This window comes from Thunnus thynnus, chromosome 4 (assembly GCF_963924715.1).
Source record: "Thunnus thynnus chromosome 4, fThuThy2.1, whole genome shotgun sequence".
In the NCBI taxonomy this organism is placed as follows: domain Eukaryota; kingdom Metazoa; phylum Chordata; class Actinopteri; order Scombriformes; family Scombridae; genus Thunnus; species Thunnus thynnus.
This window is the reverse complement of record NC_089520.1, coordinates 23,505,195-23,523,280: the sequence shown is the minus strand read 5'-3', so window position 1 is coordinate 23,523,280 and position 18,086 is coordinate 23,505,195. Positions and strand designations below refer to the sequence as shown.

General features: G+C 42.5%; 1 protein-coding gene across 3 annotated transcripts in view; it reads right to left on the bottom strand.

The window, feature by feature from the left end:
• The window catches only part of foxp4 (forkhead box P4), a 95,670-nt gene extending 78,842 nt beyond the window's left edge, over window positions 1–16,828 (bottom strand). For 2 of the 3 annotated variants that reach the window (XM_067587734.1, XM_067587733.1), the window contains exon 1: window positions 16,086–16,828. The gene's annotated coding sequence lies outside the window, so the exon portion shown is untranslated. The remainder of the gene's footprint in view (window positions 1–16,085) is intronic. The other variant, XM_067587732.1, reaches the window with a different exon arrangement.
• Between the last annotated feature and the right edge of the window lie 1,258 nt (window positions 16,829–18,086).

The following is an 18,086-nucleotide window of genomic DNA, read 5'->3' as shown; positions in this document are numbered from 1 at the left end:
GCAGCTCACATCATACACACACATCAGGCAAAGGTCCAACGTCAAAACCACTTCTTCCAGAGACAGAAGAGACGTGAAACGTCATCTCGGTTCCATTAATGTGATGTGCTATCCCTAGATGCTACTAAAAAGTGGAAAAAAGAACAGTTAAGAGTTCTTTCTTTCTCCTTTTTCTTTCTTTCTTGCTTTCTCTCCATTCAAAGGCAACACACGCTGGAGAGAGGCCTGTCCGCGGTCCTTAACTTTAACTCAATGAAATAAAAGGCACTTAACTAAGCCTCAATGATCGATACAAACACTGCTGCTGCTTGGTGCTCAAACGCACATACACACATGCAGACACGCACTTATCCCACCTCCTCAGATGCTCATGCATATGCATGTCCATTGTGATTTATGCATCCTGGCGGGGGTGTGAGCCTATCTGAGAGCAAGGCCAACACACAGGTCAGCTCATTTGTAAATCAGTTGCCTATTTATGGATGTGTACGTGTGAGTGTTTGTGTGTGTATGTGCATATCTGTCGATGTTTGTGCCTATAAATCTGTGTGTATGTGCGTATGGGTAGAGGTCAGTGTTAGAAACAGGCTCATAATCACTGTAGCGCCTTCATTCATTATATTTATTGAATTCTTTCCAGCTTTCTGCTCTTGGTGAATGTAAATCACACAAGTTCTAAACTATGGGCTGCCGTTTGTTCAGTGTGTGTGTGTGTGTGTATGTGTGTGTGAGAGTGTGTTCCAAGTCATGTCCGCTGAGCGCTGACTACTTCTGCCAACCGGCGCTCTGACCCCGCTCTTTGCAGCAGGAAGTCACCCAGCTTTCTGACCTCTCTTATTATTCCCAGGGAAGGTTGGGGAAAAGCCTTTGGAAAAACGCCTTTCCATCACTAAGGCTGTCAGTTAATGGGGTCCCCGTGGTCTCCTCTGTCCTATGCATTGGATTATGGGTAAAAATATGACAAAATCTACACCCGAAGAGGTGTTAGGGGTTAAACGTACGTTAATTTGTGGCATAATCTGAGAACATGGCCTCCTTTGCACACAAAGTGAAAAAAAAAAGTGTGTGCTTTTCTTTGTGAAAATTCAGTGGTGTTGCTCCACCTCCTCCCACCTCCTCTGAACAACAGATTTGGGCTAATAGGGCAGCTGCTTGTCCCCCCTCCCCTTAAACCCCGCTATGCTTTTCCCCCGGTAACCCTTCCACCCCGTCTCCCTTCCCAAAAAAAGCCCAGGAGGAAGCCTGTTGTTTTCAACTTGTTTTTGACACGGCTGTGAATGGAAAAGTTCAAACTGTTGGAACGCTCATCCTTTAAAAAAAAAAGTTGCATTTAATTTGTCTACTATTTTCCTTGAGTGTGCTTAGGATATACTTGTGATTTTTTCCCAGATCATTTAAAAGATTGTAATGAAAGGAATAAAATCCAGTGTGCCACGAGGCTGTCTATTTATCCATCTATCCATCTATCAAGCTGTCTGTCTTTCCTTTTCTGTTTTGCTACGTTGTCAACACAGGCACCCGTATCCCAGAAATAAACCCTGCATTAGGCTGGCCAGCAACCATGGTTTGTAACGTCATCGATCACACACAGCAGTTTATACTCTCCACAATGCAAAAAAACATCATTTGTAAAGACTACAGCAGAAAATGAACAAGTGCCTCGATATACAGAAAAGGAAATGTGGAAATATTGCAAGCTATTGCAACACAAAAAAATAAAACACTATCAAGATAAAAAAAAAAAAACCCTCAAACACACACGATCAATCCCTTGTGGCGTTTGTAAGTGAGCTCATAAGGAAGTTTCAGTGGATTGAAAACTACTGTGAACGCGCGCCCAAACACATAAGACAGCAGGGTCTGACCTCCGCGTGTGTTCATTTGCGTGGCGTTGTTTGTTTGTGTGTTATAGGGGGTGCCCATGTGTGTAACTGGAGCCAAACTGTAAGCCATATGCCACTCGCCCTCTGGTGCCAGACCACCCCCTCCCCCCCCACCCAAAAAAGCACACACACACATATTCTCATAAGCACACTTACATGTACACACACACACACACACACACACACAGGCTTCCCTGAAAAAAAAAAGCCCCTCCACTTCATTAGGAAAGTAAACACAAGTGCTGTCTGAAGTGGCTAATTAGAGACTAATTACTCCCTGCTCGTTACTAATGCAAATTAGATTACGCTGCTTAACTTCCTCGTGTCCACAACGCTGCTGTTAATTGAGGCCTTTTGAAATTAAATTACCCGCTAATTAGCATATCAAAACCATTAATTCTGAGCAAGGAGGGAAAAAAAACAACAACAAATGCCAAGTTTTGCTAATGAGTTTTGCTAATTGAATATGTACGCTCAATACAGGGGTTTGTGCCAGGAATACCTATTCAGCTGATCAGCGTACATGCGCACGTATGTATGTGTGTGTGTGTGTGTGTGAGAGTAAGCAGCCAGACAGTAACACCATGCATCATAAGAGCAGCATATAATTAAAGGAACCATTCCATCTCTACAAACGCTTTGTCAATATTTCCCTCTGAACGCTCGACTCCACTGATGTTCAGGGATACAGCAGAGAGGGAAGTGTGAGAGGGGATGGATATTCATCTCATGAGAGGCAAAAGAGAGAGGCTGGCCACTGTATGTGAATGTGTGGAGTGTGTGTGTGTGTGTGTGTGTGTGTGTTGCGGTGGTATGTGAGCAGGGTTAGCGTTTGTCCAGGCTATAAGCCCTCTTTGAAGTAAAGAACTGTTTCTCTGCTGCTCTCCTAAAGCCCCCGACCCCCTGCCAGCTCTTTCTTTGCATCCCCCCACTCTCTCTTCAACTGTCCCCTCTTCACCTCCACTACAATACCTGTCCAATTAGGGAAACACACACACACACACACACATACCTACACATTTTATGGCCACTAGCAGGTGAACAGCCCAGTCTTTCCTTCAATCAAAGCTGAATCAGATTTTTTTTTTCTCTCTCTCCTCTAACTGAATAGATAATTTGAAACTTTGTGGATTAGAAACGGTGAGGATATTCATGGCTGTACCTATACCTGCTTATGAATAAGCCAGTGGACACACAGAGAAGCCAGGAGCTATTAGCTACTTTAATCTGCTGATGAAATACAAGAATCACACATCTAAAGATCCATCTCAGCTTTGCATGTAAAACCAGCAGAAATAATGTCATTCTGAACAACTCCCCTTTCCCTTTCCTAAATATCTATCCAATCAGGGCGCGTGAAAAACCCCATTCAGGTTGGCCCTTATAAAAGTTTCATCTTATTACACTTTCCAACTTCTCATTTCATTATCCCTATAATGGCAGATGAAAAAACGAACGGTAAAATTGAGAGGTAGCCATACAAAAAAATTAAATAACCATGATAATTAGATGTAAAGATATTATAATTCCTTTAACAGGATGCATAGAAACTGCTGCTCGACAATATTTGCCCTAATTGCTAGAATTATCATATTAACCAGTTACCATTTGAGTAAGTTGATTAAAAAATTGATTATTCGTCTATTTCTTTTAGGAGTTTCTTAATCAAAATCTAACATCCTTGAAAAATTAATTTGAAGCCGTTTCTTATCAGTTAATTAAATCGGGTTGGAAGTCATTTTTTTCTGTGCGGCATGATTAGAACGGTTCTGTTCTCTTCTGTTCAGACACCATGACGTTAGAGGGGGAACTTTTCACTGTCTCATCAAACATTCACAACCACAAGAATAGGACTTCTTTGAAGGGCCCGCCGCCTTTTTTTTTTTTCTTCCAAACCTCTGCCTTTCTGATAAATTGTGCTATACCCAATAGATCTTTCTTTCTCGTTAACACATTCTCATTAACGGACAGAGAAAGCGAAAGGAGAGGGGAGGGGGAAGAGGGGAAGAGAAAGGAGAGCGGCAGGGAGAGACAGAGGGGAGTGAGGGAGGGGGGGTGGGGTGGTGGTGGAGGGAAGCTGAAGGGGGAAACAAGAGGTGGGAAAAACAGGGCAGGGGGAAAAAAACGGAACCAATGGCAGTGATAAAGTCAAAGGGAGAAATGAATACACTGACAAATTTTGGCACACAATAGAGAAAATTAAATAATATAAAGACAGCGCAGACGCTCACTCATACAACGTTGCCTGGGTGACAGCCTTGGGGTGGCCTGAGCTGAGACTAAACAACTAAGCCAGGAGCTAAAACAAGACCTGCTGTTACTACAGGAATGAAATGCCAGTCTGGCCAAAAACAGTTCACTCTGTCATTTCATTTTGCTAATACTTTTTTGTTATGTGAAGATTTTTATTTTTGCAAAAATAAACATGAAACTAGCATGTGGCAGGTGGCGGTGAAAATTGATTTTCCTGATATATATAATAGATTTCACTTCACTCCATATCAATTCAAATTTGCTGCCTTAAAAACGACACATCAGAGGGTGACTTCACCTCAGAAAACTAGTTTTCTATTTCTGGAAGAATACTAATTATAAAGCTCTGCCCCTGGGAAAGAAAAGCCCCTCTTGAAGGAGAGAGAGAGAGAGAGGCAGAGAGTCCATTCAGCGCTGGAATATAAGTTTGTCTCTCTCTACTTCAGCGAGCAGCAGAGCAGAACCGAACAGATACAGTGCGCTCCACTCATCTGTCCATCCCCGACTCCTCGGGGAGGTAAGGGAGGATTGGAGGGAGGGAGGGAGGGAGGGAGTGGGGTTCAAAAAGGGAATTAAAAGGAGAATCAGTGAGGATACAGAGCAGTATGGTGAATCTCTGTGATTGGATAATGAATTGAATGATTACTAGAGCCCGGCTAGTAAAGTTACGCAGATGTTTGAGCTCGTCATCAGCCAATCAACACGCTCCCTCATCAACCAATCAAACCCCACACACCCCCGTGGTGGAGGTGTGGGGGCTATACTATTTGCACTTCCATCAGCCCCCCCTCACCCCCCCTTGCCTATATATTTCTCTCTCTCTATTTTTCTCTTACAGCACATCATTCTGTCTTTGGTACAGCTGCCCTCATCTTTCTCTGTGGGAGACAGAGAATTCTCAAAGCCACAATTACCGCACAGAACTATCAATTTCCCCTTCAATTAACCCTGTGGGAAGAGAGGGGGACGAGGGAGAGGAAGGAGAGAGCAAAGAAGGGGATGAGAGATTCAAATTTGGTCCAGGGTGCAGTCATGTGTTTGGGCTGAGGAGGGAGAGAATTACACCTCCTAGGGATGAACTTGACCCCACCACTGGAGGTCAAACAAGTTACTATACAGCACAGGCCCCCTATCCTCATTACCAGCAAATAGGCCTAGCCACTGTTCCACTAATGCAGACTGTATGTTAATAACCAGTGCTCAAACCACAGCGCGGAGCTGTCGAAAGCCCGCTGTAAGGGAGAGATAGACGGAGAGGCACGGCGGAGGATGGAAGAAAAGAGAGGAGAGAGAAAAAGGACGGAGAGGAGAGGGGGAGGGATAAGGAGGGGGCGTGAGCCAGGAGTTGTGTTTCTTAGATCAGCGACTAAAGGCCTGCGCCCCGTAACAACGGACGAATGTGACGGCATGCCTGCTCTCTTTTCTCTGCTTCCCTCTCCTCCTCTTCTTTGCCTTCTCACTTCTCTTCCCACCTCCTCCTCCTCCTCCTCCTCCTATTCCCTCCACCCACTCTCCGAGAGAACCCCTGGGGGAGCTGCTCAAACCAAACCCAGCCCTCAGCAAAGTTTCACAGGCAAACTTTTTTCACAAAGCCCCCAGAAGCCGTACGCCTGCCTGACACCACGAAACATGCCAGGGTTTCATTGCCACTCACCCTCCCTCCTGTCCTCTTTTTTTTGTACTTTAGTCCTTCGTTCCTCCCTTAGTCTCCTCCCTCGTTTATGCTGACTACTTTTCGAGGCTAATGCACTGTTCCTGACTGACCTTTAGACAATGAGTACCTGAAGCAGCAGAAGTTGCCGATTAGGGCTACAGGTTGCATACGGCAGAGCTGACCTTCACTGGGCAAATGGGCATTGTGCTGTCTGCTAAGCCAACAGCCAATGGCTGCTTTTCAACCTGGTAATAAATGCCCCCTAGTCTTTGTTGAACATAAGGCTGTGTTTTCTCCATTACTTGCTGATTGTAAATACTTCAAAAGAAAGTCTCATACTGGAAATAAGAAGGAAAAAAATACAAAGAGGGGAGACAAAGCAGAAATTAACAGTTATATTTTGTTCTTTGTCATTTGTTTGTTGTTTGATTGTGGTTAGTCTTTTTTTTTTGCACCTTGTGTCTCAATCTAATTTAGTCCAGGGACAACTAGGTGTGTGGACAAAAAAATTGCATTCGCATTTCTTAACAGTCACAAGATGAATTGTACACAACTTATCATTGTAATCCAACACAGCTTTCCCGCATTTAAAACGATTCTTTGAGAGAGTAAAAGAACATAATTCAATATGTTTTTAAGTCAGAATTATGTGGAGTATGTGTGATTGTACTATTAGTTCAATGTGGTCTTTTTAAACAGACAACAGGCCTGTCTTTCACATTTCCTGCCTCTCATACATGAAATTCGTTGGCATTCAAGGAGAGGAAAAAAAAATTCTACTTAACAAATAGATTTAAAAGGAGAAAAAAAATTGAAAATTTTCTTTCATCATTGAAAATCTTTCAATGATGTTTTTTTTTAAATTTGTTGTTAAACTAAAGAATTTTTAGTCATTTTAACACAGTCACATGCATAAAAAAACAACTACTTCTACTTTTGAGAGGGCTATTGATTGACCTTGCATTGAGTCTTGCCATTTCCGTCATGTAGAATAAATTATTTCTATTGAAACAGGGGGCCTGAGGAGAGATTGCGAATGTTGGAGGTAAACTGTGATGACAGCTTGGATGTAATGAAGAGGCTGAGGGAACAGAGAGCTGTGATAATTAGAGACAACAGGCATGACAGGGAGAGGAGGAGAGAGGGAGAGCACAGACGGGGGAAAGAGTAGATGGACAAGAGAAAGTGCAACGGAGGAGGAGAAAAGGGAGACGAGTGAGTCTTGAGTCCTTCACAGTGAGCGACTATCGGAGTTCCGACAGGGAAAAGAACACTTTCCGACCAACCACAGACCAGAATTGAAGGCAGCCCTTGCAACTGCAGGCACGCATGCTGTGTGTGTGTGTGTGTGTGTGTGTGTCAGTACAGCCTTATGAGTGACACACAAACATCTTTTCTGATATATTTGAGAACTGATTCAAGGAGTGGTGTTAGAAAATACAAAAGCTCCGTAGAGGGAATTGACAGTTTGTTGCAAACTAAATGAAAAAGGACTGATAAACTATTCTTTTTTAGTTCACATATTGCTTGTTATACTGTAAGTCTACAAAAAATTCTCTGAGGAAGGAGGAAAAACGTCTGCGTTTAAACATTGTGTTGTGCCTTTGTAGATACAGTGGGACTGTAAGAATGCGACAGGAGTATATTTGAATGATGTTTTTCCCTTTTAATCCAGGAAAAATGAATTCTAATTAATTGTTTAAAAAATTGTGTCATTTTAAAACTTGAATTAATGTATTGAAGTTGAAAATAAAAAAAAAGTAAGGTACATGTAAATAAGAAAAACAATTAAAAAACTTCTTTACTTAACATAAAATTGGTTAATATATTTGAACAGTATCACATGTAGCCTGTTAGAATAATCTGAAAATTAACAGTGCTTTAACGGTGAGACACTTTCTCTACTTTTCAACTGGTCTTCTCTTTTTGTTTTTCAGCTCTCTGTGCTTTCCTCTCCTCTCACCCCCTGACCAGCATTCTGCCGGCAAACAGCTAACGCTGCTTCAAAGGCCAACGGCCCACAACGCAAACACACACACACACACACACACACACACTCTGCCTTCGCTCTCCTCAGGAACATGAGAGCTGGCTCTAATTCACAGGCTGGTAAAGCTGTGGTGGACAGCAATCTTGATCTGGCAGGATTAGGCTACTTTTATTTCCCTGAGAGCCACAGGGAGGAGGGGAGGAGGGGAGGAGAGGTGGAGGGAGGTGGGTGTGTGTACGAGAGGGGTGGGTGGTGGTGGTGGTGGTGGTGGTGGTGGTGGGGGGGACTCAAATCCTTCTACAAATGTCAGACAACGACCGGTGACCAGGGGCTGCAGAGATACACACTCATACATACACACACTCATAAACACCTCCTGCAAAAAAAAAAAAAAAACAACAAAAAGTGCCACCCAGAAAAGAGACTCATCACTCTCCGTCTCATCACTCGGAGGAAGAAGGGCTGTGGGGGCAAGAAGGGAGCAGAGGAGGAGGAGGGAGTGAGGGAAGGAAGGAGGGAGTAAAAAGAGGGAGGGAGTGATGGGGAGGGGGGGGGGGGGATTACACAATTATTCAGATAACAGCTGGGAATAATCTAGTGGCAGATGTCTCTCGGTCAACAATGCCCACCACACACAGGCGCGTATGTGTATGCGCATACACACTATCAGAGTTTCAATGCCCAGAAAACAGCCAGAGAGTGAAAAAACAGCCACTGATGTACCAACGCAAGCTACTCAACACTCTCTCTCTACCACTCTCTAAATGATTTTTTAAATTTTGTTTTAACCCACGTCTCTAATGCGGATGATACCATCTATATCTATGACAGAGAGCCTGTTTTCTTCTCAAAAATGAAATGTCTAAAAAATATACACAAGTTGGGAAAGTGACGACCTGTTTGCTTTTCTTTTCCGACAGCCGTCTGCAAAACAGAACTTAAAACCTGAGGAATTCTGTCCGAGGCGGAGAGGGGTGGAGGGTCACCCGGTGATTGACAGTTAATTGTAGTTGGATGTGCGCACACACACACACACACACACACACACACACGAACACACAATAAGTGCACACACATGCAGAGCGCAACAGCATCCATCTCGTCTGTGAGCGATCTCCAAGATTCCTGATAGTGACTCCGGCAGTCGCCGTCCTCCCCTCCTGCCTCCCCCATCCCCTCCCCTCTCTGAAGGGCCACTATAGAAGCCATAGAGTCCGCACCACACTGGGCAAAAACTGTACAGTCTCCTCACCTTGAGAGTTACGGCAGAGAAGAAAGCAGAAGAGCAGAAGGAAAAAGACAGACAGAGACACTGACAGCATGTTGTCTTTTGCCGTCTTATTTATTATATTAACCTCTGAAAAGATTCTCTAAATATTTCTTCTCTTCAATATTTCTTTCTACCAGGAGTTTAGGAAAACTAACTTCTCAAGCTCTATTCCCTTCAAACATGAACAAATCTTCATATGAGTTTATGTGCAAGCAGAGGAGGAAGGAAGGGCGGTCCAGGCAAGTGTTGAGAGCTCTGTCAATCCGTCAACCCAGGCAGCCTATTGTGATTTGGTTTAGCACTGGTTAACAGCTCGTCCTGTCAGGGGATGGATCATCCCACGGCGCCTCACATGCTAATAGCTTAAGTAGGCATCCCATGTCCCCCGGAACTAATGCCACAAATACTAATACCATAAAAGAGCAGTGCACGCCAACGCTCCAGCCTCACTTTCGCCTGCGTTAGCCAACATCCCGATACTTTACGGATTAGAAAACATAATGAGATGCATTTAAATGGTTATTACCTCCCCCAGTCCAGGATGGTAAGGAACACGGACAAGGGGGAAAAACTGCATTGCTAATTTCCTATCATCATATGTTAATATACAGTCATCCTGGTTGAAGCAAAATATTCTGATGCAAATCACAAACTAAAAAAAAAAAAAAAAAAAATGCTGCAATAAATCAGATTAATGATAGATCTGATAACCGCACTTGGGAATCAACGAAAAATGAAAGGATCAAACTGATGAGAAAAGAAAATAGGAGAAGAAATCAAACTGTGAGGTGTTATTATTCGTCACAGTTTACATCAGGAACTCATAAGAGTGTAAGATGTAAAAGTGGTTGCTGGCGAAGCTTTGTGCTTAAGTGATTTGAGCTCAGTCAGGTTTGTGGTTGAGTTTATGGACCTGGATGTAAATCCCTGTGCGCTCCTCCTCTTGTGTGAATCTCAGCATTTTATCAGAGCATATACTCGTCCGCTCAGTAGATTTCACCGCCACAGCACTACGGGCAAACGAGCGCTCAAGAGCCGTGTAACGCCTCTCTACAGTCAGATGAAATGTACAAAATGTGTATGTACTTCTGTGTGTATCCATAACGCTCTGAGTCTTGCGCTTCACAGCTGTCACCTACCCTTCACAGTCATCCTTTCAATACACATTAAAGCAGTGCTGCAGAAAGTTTAGTCACATTGTTGTTCTGAGCGAAGCTTTCCACTGATCTGCTCCCTCGGTTCTCCGCTCGATTGACAGCTGCCCTGTCAGTTTGTCGCAGCACTTTAGAAAACACCAACGGCTCTCTGATGAAGTGCTTACAAAAGGTCATAGGGTGGAGGCGATAGAGAAGGAGGGGAGCCGACTACTGAGAGAGGGAGGCAGGGGAAAGGAAAGGGAGACGGGACAGAGTGAAGGAAAATCCATAACACAAATACAGCTGTCAGAAGCAATGCAGAGTTAGCAGGGGACACAACGACCGATGAGAGCTTTTTCATGAAGATGCTCTGTTTGAACACAACAGGCGTTCTCTCAGTTTACACACAACACCGCTCGTGTGTTTTTTCTACTACAGCTAAAGCGTCTTGTGTGCGCTACCTGGCTGTGCCACTGACCTCATGATCCTCCGTGACTCTTTCTCCCTGTCTGTGAAATCAAACTTGAAAGCCCCGACTGCCTTACTTCACAATGTGCTCTCATTCCGCCAGACTCCACAGCCACAGCCCTCCCCTTCAGCTCAAGCTCTCTCTCCGCTCCAGCCATGGCCTCAGGTGCCAAGCGCACTCCGAAGAGGCTGATCTAATGCTTCCCCAGCTATAATGACCCACGCCTAAAACCCTTAGACTGTCGTTTCCCCTCGCTTCTACCAGCCATTCACTCATATGTTCTATCTGTCTCTCCCTGTCCCTCTCTTGCCCCCCACCCCCACCCCCCTCAACCACCACCACCACCACCACCACCGCCACTCCGCCCCTGCCCATAGGAAACAGTCCCTTCCGCTTGGAGCTGTTGGGTCACTCCTTCCCACATCCATCAGCTGTTAATGGGCCGGTGCTCTCTAGAGCTGGAGAAACATCTCTGAGCCGACCTGCCTCACAGCCAACCCCCCCCCCCCACCTACACACACATACATATATATATATAAAAACTTAGGAAATATCTCATCTGAAACACAGGGACCACAAGCTGAACCACCGTGTCAGCAAAAACGATTACCTTATCAATCAGAGGGAATACAATTTTGGAGAATTAAGTTGCGACTGCGAGTGGGGCTGCTGTCACCACATATGCAAAGACAGCTCTTTCAAGAGACACAAAAGGCAACAAAAGACAACAGAACGGGCTGCTCTCTCTTTCTCTCAGCTGGTCAACTTATTAAAGACCTCTAAAGGCATCTTCCCGCTTCCCTTCTCTTTCCTCCCCTGCTGTCTTGCAACTTCACGGTACAACACTGCCTTCTGACCTGTCATAAAAACACATCTCATCTTTGAAAAATGTGTGGGATTCATTACACACGCGCACAGACAAACACACACACACACACACACACACACACACTGACACACAAGTATTCAGCCCTCAACTTCTCCTAAATAACAGGTTCAATTAGAACCACATGTATAATCAGACCTCAGTCTAAAGCAATGTGGCGGCAGTTTCACTGTGCAGTCAATCACTTCAATACACAAACAGAACATTCCCCCACTTGCTGGCTGCCCATGTGCAATAACACCTTCATTTAATCCATTAATTTGTCAATTATATTTCATTAACATTTTTTAAGGAGGTAACAAGCAGTAATTGCTATTGTAATGGGATATTCAGTGATTGCATATGTAGTCTTGTAGATTTTCTTTTTCCATCTTTTCGTATCACTGAAAAAGGAACAATTTTATTCTGTGAAAATCAATGATACACTTAATTAAAATGTGTTTTATTTTACCACATAATTGCACAATTGTTACAACCTGTAGAAGATCTTATTTTCTTTTCCAACACTGTTTCCAACACACATGTTCACTTCCAATACGCACACACTGGAATAGCGGCAGTTTCAGGAGCAACACTTGAAATAATTTCATTTAAAAACATGCTTTCACTCCCTGAACAGAAACTTTTTTTTTTTTTTTGCTTTCCTCAAACCCCATCTAAAGGATATTGAAAATTTAACCATTTCAGCTTTTAAGCAGGTAATGCACTAAGTGGTTGCGATAGAAGTAAATCTGTGAGTATCTATCCCAGGTCAAACCCTACATGTATAGCAGTGTCGTATACGGGTGCTCTTCAACATCACTTTGGAGCCAAAAGCCCACTCAGACTTGTGGGTTTGGGATAACAGGAGGGTTTTAATGAAAAGAGCGCAAGAGATGGAGAGACGGACAGGCGAGCCATCAACACTACCGACGCACAGGACATTTAAAACTTCAAATACTGTCCATTTTCACTCAAGCAGGACAGGTGAATTGAGAAAAAAGCACTCTGGTACACACACACTCCCGCACTTTGATATATACACTCTTCCACACATACGTTCACACGCGCTCATGCTGGAGGTAAGGACTCTCTGAGTGAGTTTATGGACTAACACAATCATGTTGGTGGCTTTTAATCCTGCTGAAGGGGTTTTAAAGCGCATGAGATTCATAGCCATTATGTCTCTAGACGGTCTCATACATGGCCACACAGTCACACTGCGGCATGTAGTCACATACACAAGACCAAGCTGAAAATCATCACATCAGTATGTGTCAGTAAGCATAACAAAAAACAATCGTCTGGTGGAGAAGTGAGAGAGTCTGAAACTGATAAAAATCGTTCTCAGCAGCACATGAGCAACTCAAACAATGAAACAAAACAGGACATGGAAAAGACACAGCTGTCGAGAGGAGAAAAAAGCAAAAAGGAAAAGTGTTGAAGCAACTCAGATGAAAAAAGGTGGCAATGCTGAGGCAAACACACACAGACACGGACACACAATAGCCGACAGAGAGCAGAGAGAGTCAATCTGTCTCTGACACCTCTGGCTTCCTGCACACATACACTCTTTTTTTTTTTTCCTCCCCAAATAACTACTTCTGCCTCTCAAACACTCTTTTGTTTCATGGTCTCCCATTATATTTTCATGAAAAGCCTGTCATTAATGTGATAGCCTATCAAGGAGCAAAGCCCTACATATAAATGATAACTTAACACTGTTTAGTAAATGCTGCAATGTCAGAATAGAAGACGAAATCAAAAAGATCCATTCCTCTATTCTTCAGCAGTGTCTCGCTGTTCTCCCTGAGCTGCACTGTTTCTTTATGAGGTTTACAAGTGAATATCAGTGAGGCCATTTCAGGAAGAAGAAAAAAAATTACAAATGAGTAATTTTTATATAAATTGTTAAATCATACCAGCAAATCTAAACATCATTCTTTAAACTGAGACATCCCAGCTGCTGAGCCTTCACTGTACCAAAAGGGAAATTAAACAGCTGAAAGAACATGCAGTAATAAGAATCATAATTGTAAAAAGACGTCATAATTGATTGAATTATTTTGAAAATATTTCTGGGAAACCGTTTTAGCATTTTAACATATTATACAAGTCTATAGAAAATATGTATCTGAGATGCATTGAGAGTTACTGTCAGCTCTGTGTAAATTATTTTCAAACTATTTAAAAATGGTGATGGTGTGCTGGTATACATATAAATACATACATCCTATTATGTCTTAGCTAAAATTAACAAATTAACAAAATTTTAAAATTCTGATTTAATTTTGATTATTCAAATAAAACGCAACATGAGACTGACTGAACGCAACACTGCACATTAAAACAATAAAGTACAGCTTTTTTTTATCACTTAATATCCATTTCCTGAGCAAAATGAACTTTTTCATATTTTAATGCTGCGCACACTTTACATCACGAGGCTTCCAGCCACCACAAAATACCTGCTTTCCTGTCTTGACACCACAAACGTGACAAGGTCATAAAACGTGATGAAGAGCTTTTTCATTCCCGCTGGATCTTCTATTAAAGTGCAATTAAAAGTGTGTCATCGCGTCGCGGAAATGCCAGCACAGAGGGGACAGGAGGGAGACACAACAGGAGAGAGGACACAGTAAATAAAATTCATTATGCCAAATGCCCCGGCGCCCATCAATCAAGGGGCAATAATGCCCGTGTCAGGGTGTGCACCCACACGGCCTGTATGCTTTTCTCTCATTGACAGACAACTAACAGCAATTAATTGTCATTTCATCTCTCCCTCTTTTTTTTTTTTTTTTTTTTTTTTTTTTTTTTTTGTCTGCAGCTTTCCATCATGCGGGAGCTGAAGTCTCTGCGACATGCGGGAATGTTCTGACTGATGTTTGATATTTGATTATAGAAGTTTTCTTACAGTGGAGAAAAAAAGAAAAGAACAACAGCAACTTAATGTATTTACAACAATAAAGTTGTCGTTACTGTGTTGTACAGCCTACTGTGTGTTATATCCAGATACGCAAATAAAAGGCAAATTTAAACTGTTTTCATTTCATTACAATATGTTATTTTATAAAAACACAGTCCCGGTAACAAGCTTTTTTCTTTTACTCTAGGAAAAAATAAATCCTTTGTGGTATAGGCCTCCTTTCAGGCGGTTTTGACTGCAAAAAATAAGGGGAAAACATGGGTCATGCAGAGGTTTTGGTACAGACTTCAACCCCCTCAATTTCTAAATTTATGATATTGTCAAAGCTAGGCCTAAATATGTAGAAATACATTTTATAATTTCCATCAAAAGGATAACCAACGTTTCATGAAATCCCTCTAATTTATGAATTGTGGAAAACAGATTAAGACGCATCACTAATGATCACTGTTCACAAGCTGCAGGTTAGATCCGTTTGAATATTCACCGTTAAAACTGGAATCAAACTTTTAACCGCTTTAACCACTAAAACTTTTAACCTTTAAACCAACCTGCTATCAAGACATTCAGTTGTAGTTAATATTAATGTTTATCGTTATTTGTATTATTATTTAATCCGGTAACACTGCATAGAAAACATCAAAACTCAGTGAGGTCACACAACGCGGTTCAAATTTCAAAAGTCAAAATCGTTTGAAAAGAAAGTATTGTTCCCCTGACCTATTGACAATGTCCACAAGAAAGCTTTTTTTTCTTTTCTTAAGACAAGGCCTCTATTATCAGCAGCGAGGGGTGTAATGCCCCTTTTTGTAATTTTAAACGTTATTGTTTAATGATCAGACACACAAAAAAAGAGAAAAGGCAATATTTAACGGCTAACTGGGTCGATGACAAATAATCGATTCTCAGACGGGTGTGTAAAATTATCACCACATAACCCGTGTCGGTGTTTATTATCAAATCCCTTAACAAGAGTTATTAACACGGGACGCCAAAGTTTTGTTGTTTCCATTCAGATCCACTCCCGACATCTTCGTCCTAAACCTGCGAGGAAAAGTTTCTGTTGTCTCCGGAGCGCAGACACCTCTGAGTCCACGAAACTACACGCTTCGATAAATTATAAGAGATTAAATTAAAAAATGATTAAAATAAATGTCGATTGAAAAAAAAAAACTACATTTCGACTGTGTGTGTATAACACGTGTGAAAGTGTCGAAGGGGAGAAACTTATTCCACCGCCCACCGTCGATTTTCTTTCTATTGAAGCAACCGAAAAGATGAAAACAACTACTTCAAAGAGGATTTTTTAAAACGTGGCTGACAAGTTTTGGTGTTCAAATACTCCAATGAAAAGACTGGAAAAGTTAGAATGAAACATGGACGGAGGGAAGTCTGAGAGAAGACAACTCCCGAGTGTGCCCGCTGTATAACACTATACCCTTTAATACGCTATTATATTATTAAGCTGAGTCTCACAAACAATGTGCGATGAAAAGTTGAAGTTCAGTGTGTGTTTTTTTGCCGTTTGGTAAGACTAATGTGTGTATCAGAAAGTTTCAATGGAAGCACAGAGTGAGGAAAGAGTGAGGAAGATAAAAAAAAAGGGGGGGATAGAAAGTGTAGATAATGCATCAACCTGTTCTCTTGTTTTCTGAAGAAGTCAACTTTCACGCCAGTGGTTGGACCATGTGGACAGCCCCGCTTCTGCTCCTCAAACCCCCGGCGCGTCCACTCTCTCTCGCGGCGACAAAGGGGGACACAAACCGACGGGACGAAAAAAAAAAATAAAAAAAAAAATGTAAAGAAACAGAGAGGAGAGAGAGAGAGAGACAGAGAAATCTAGGATCTAAGACCGCACGGCCATTACTTTAAACGACAAAGCGTGCTCGTTAGTCCTTTCCTTTTCCCTTTTGTGTGCGTCCTCTCTCCTCGGAGTGGCCCCTCTGGAGTGAAGTCAGAACAATACTGCCGCTAAAACTCTGGCACTGTGCGCAAGTTGCCGCGAAGAAACGAGCGCAGCTTCTCGTCTTGTTTTGATGCGTCCGCTTCCCCCCCTGCTATCTCTTCAAGAGGCTTATTCAGCACGTATAACCTCTCCACCGGTCCGCACTTTTTGGCATCCCGTCTGTTGCTTGCTCGTTCGCTGGAAATCAGGGTTGAATCACTGGGGCTGTGTGTGTGCGCGAGTGTGGAGTGTGTGTTGCGGGGGGACAGTTTGCTGCGCTACCGTAATGCCTCTAAAGCAGGTGCGCGTTTTCATCGCTGCCCTATCCTCGCAAAGCCCTGGCGCACAATAGGAAAACAGCAGCCGGTGAGAGGTATCTCTCTCTCTCCCTCTAGCTCTCTCCCTCCCTCTCTCTCTCTCTCTCTTTCTCTCTCTCTCTCTCTCTCTCTCTCCCAGTGTGTGTGTGTGTGTGTGTGTGTGTGTGTGTGTGTGTGTGTGTGTGTGTGTTTGGATGAGGGGAAGGCACTGATCTTTTGACCTCTCTTTGCATCCCGGCTGAGTTGTGCTATTGTGGAGGCAGAGAGGAACAGATGTTAGCCTGCATGGAGTTTGAGCTCAGAAACCGTCAGAAACAAAGCAGATCACCCAAACAGAACTAGTATACTATTAAACACTTACCTTTTCTACACTTCTGATTCTCATAAAAAAGTTTTAGATTTGCTTTATTGATAAATAAAAAAAACATAGTTTCCTCAATACAGCACAATACAAAAGTTCAAAAGAGTACAGAATGTGAAAAAGATCAAATTTTAGATAACACATTTTTACTCTTGACAGACCTTACTGTCAACTTTAATCTTTTTTACACATTTCATAGCCTATATCAGTTTATGCCAAAAATGTATTCCAATCCAGGCAATGCTCTGTTCCACAAATAAAAATAACTATAAAAACAGTTTAAGTGGCTTCACTTTCCTTGCTAACAGACAGTTATATTGTGATTGGACAATTTTTACTGTCTGCCTACCTCACTATGTCCTTTATGTATTTTGGAAGCTTGACAACTCCTTTTGGAGAGTTATTACCACCTTTTTTCCTCCCTAACCGCCACATTCATTTACTAATTGACAGCATAATCAGTGTTGAGATTACCGTCTCTGATGAAATTTGGAAATTACATCATACCTGTCGCTGCAAAAAAAAAAAAAAAAAAAGAAGAAAAAAAATGAAAAAAGTCAGGAAAAAAAAGAATACCATAACTCAAAGGAAGATCTTGGAATAATTTGGCGTTAGTCATTAAAAGGGATTCTGCCTTCCTGCCTTTTCTCTATCTAAGCTTTTACCATTTGAAAATGATGGCAGTCCATCACAGCAGCACCCAACAATGGGCTACGACTGCAGTAAATCACAACACATTCATTAGTGCGATCAATACCACTAAAAATATGTGTGCCTGTGTGCAAATGTTTGCGTGTGTGTGTGTGTGTGTGTTTGTGTGTGACTGTATATGAGCACCCGTATATTTTTTTACTCACTCACGTCTCCTCTGAGGCTGACAAATTTTGCCGGGAACACTGTGTAATATGTCTCCAATAAATCTCCTAAGGACTGACGGGTGCTAATGTGAGCGAGAGGAGGGTGATGAGTGATGCTTTTCTAAGTGGCTGTTATCACGAAGGTGCACTTTGGAGT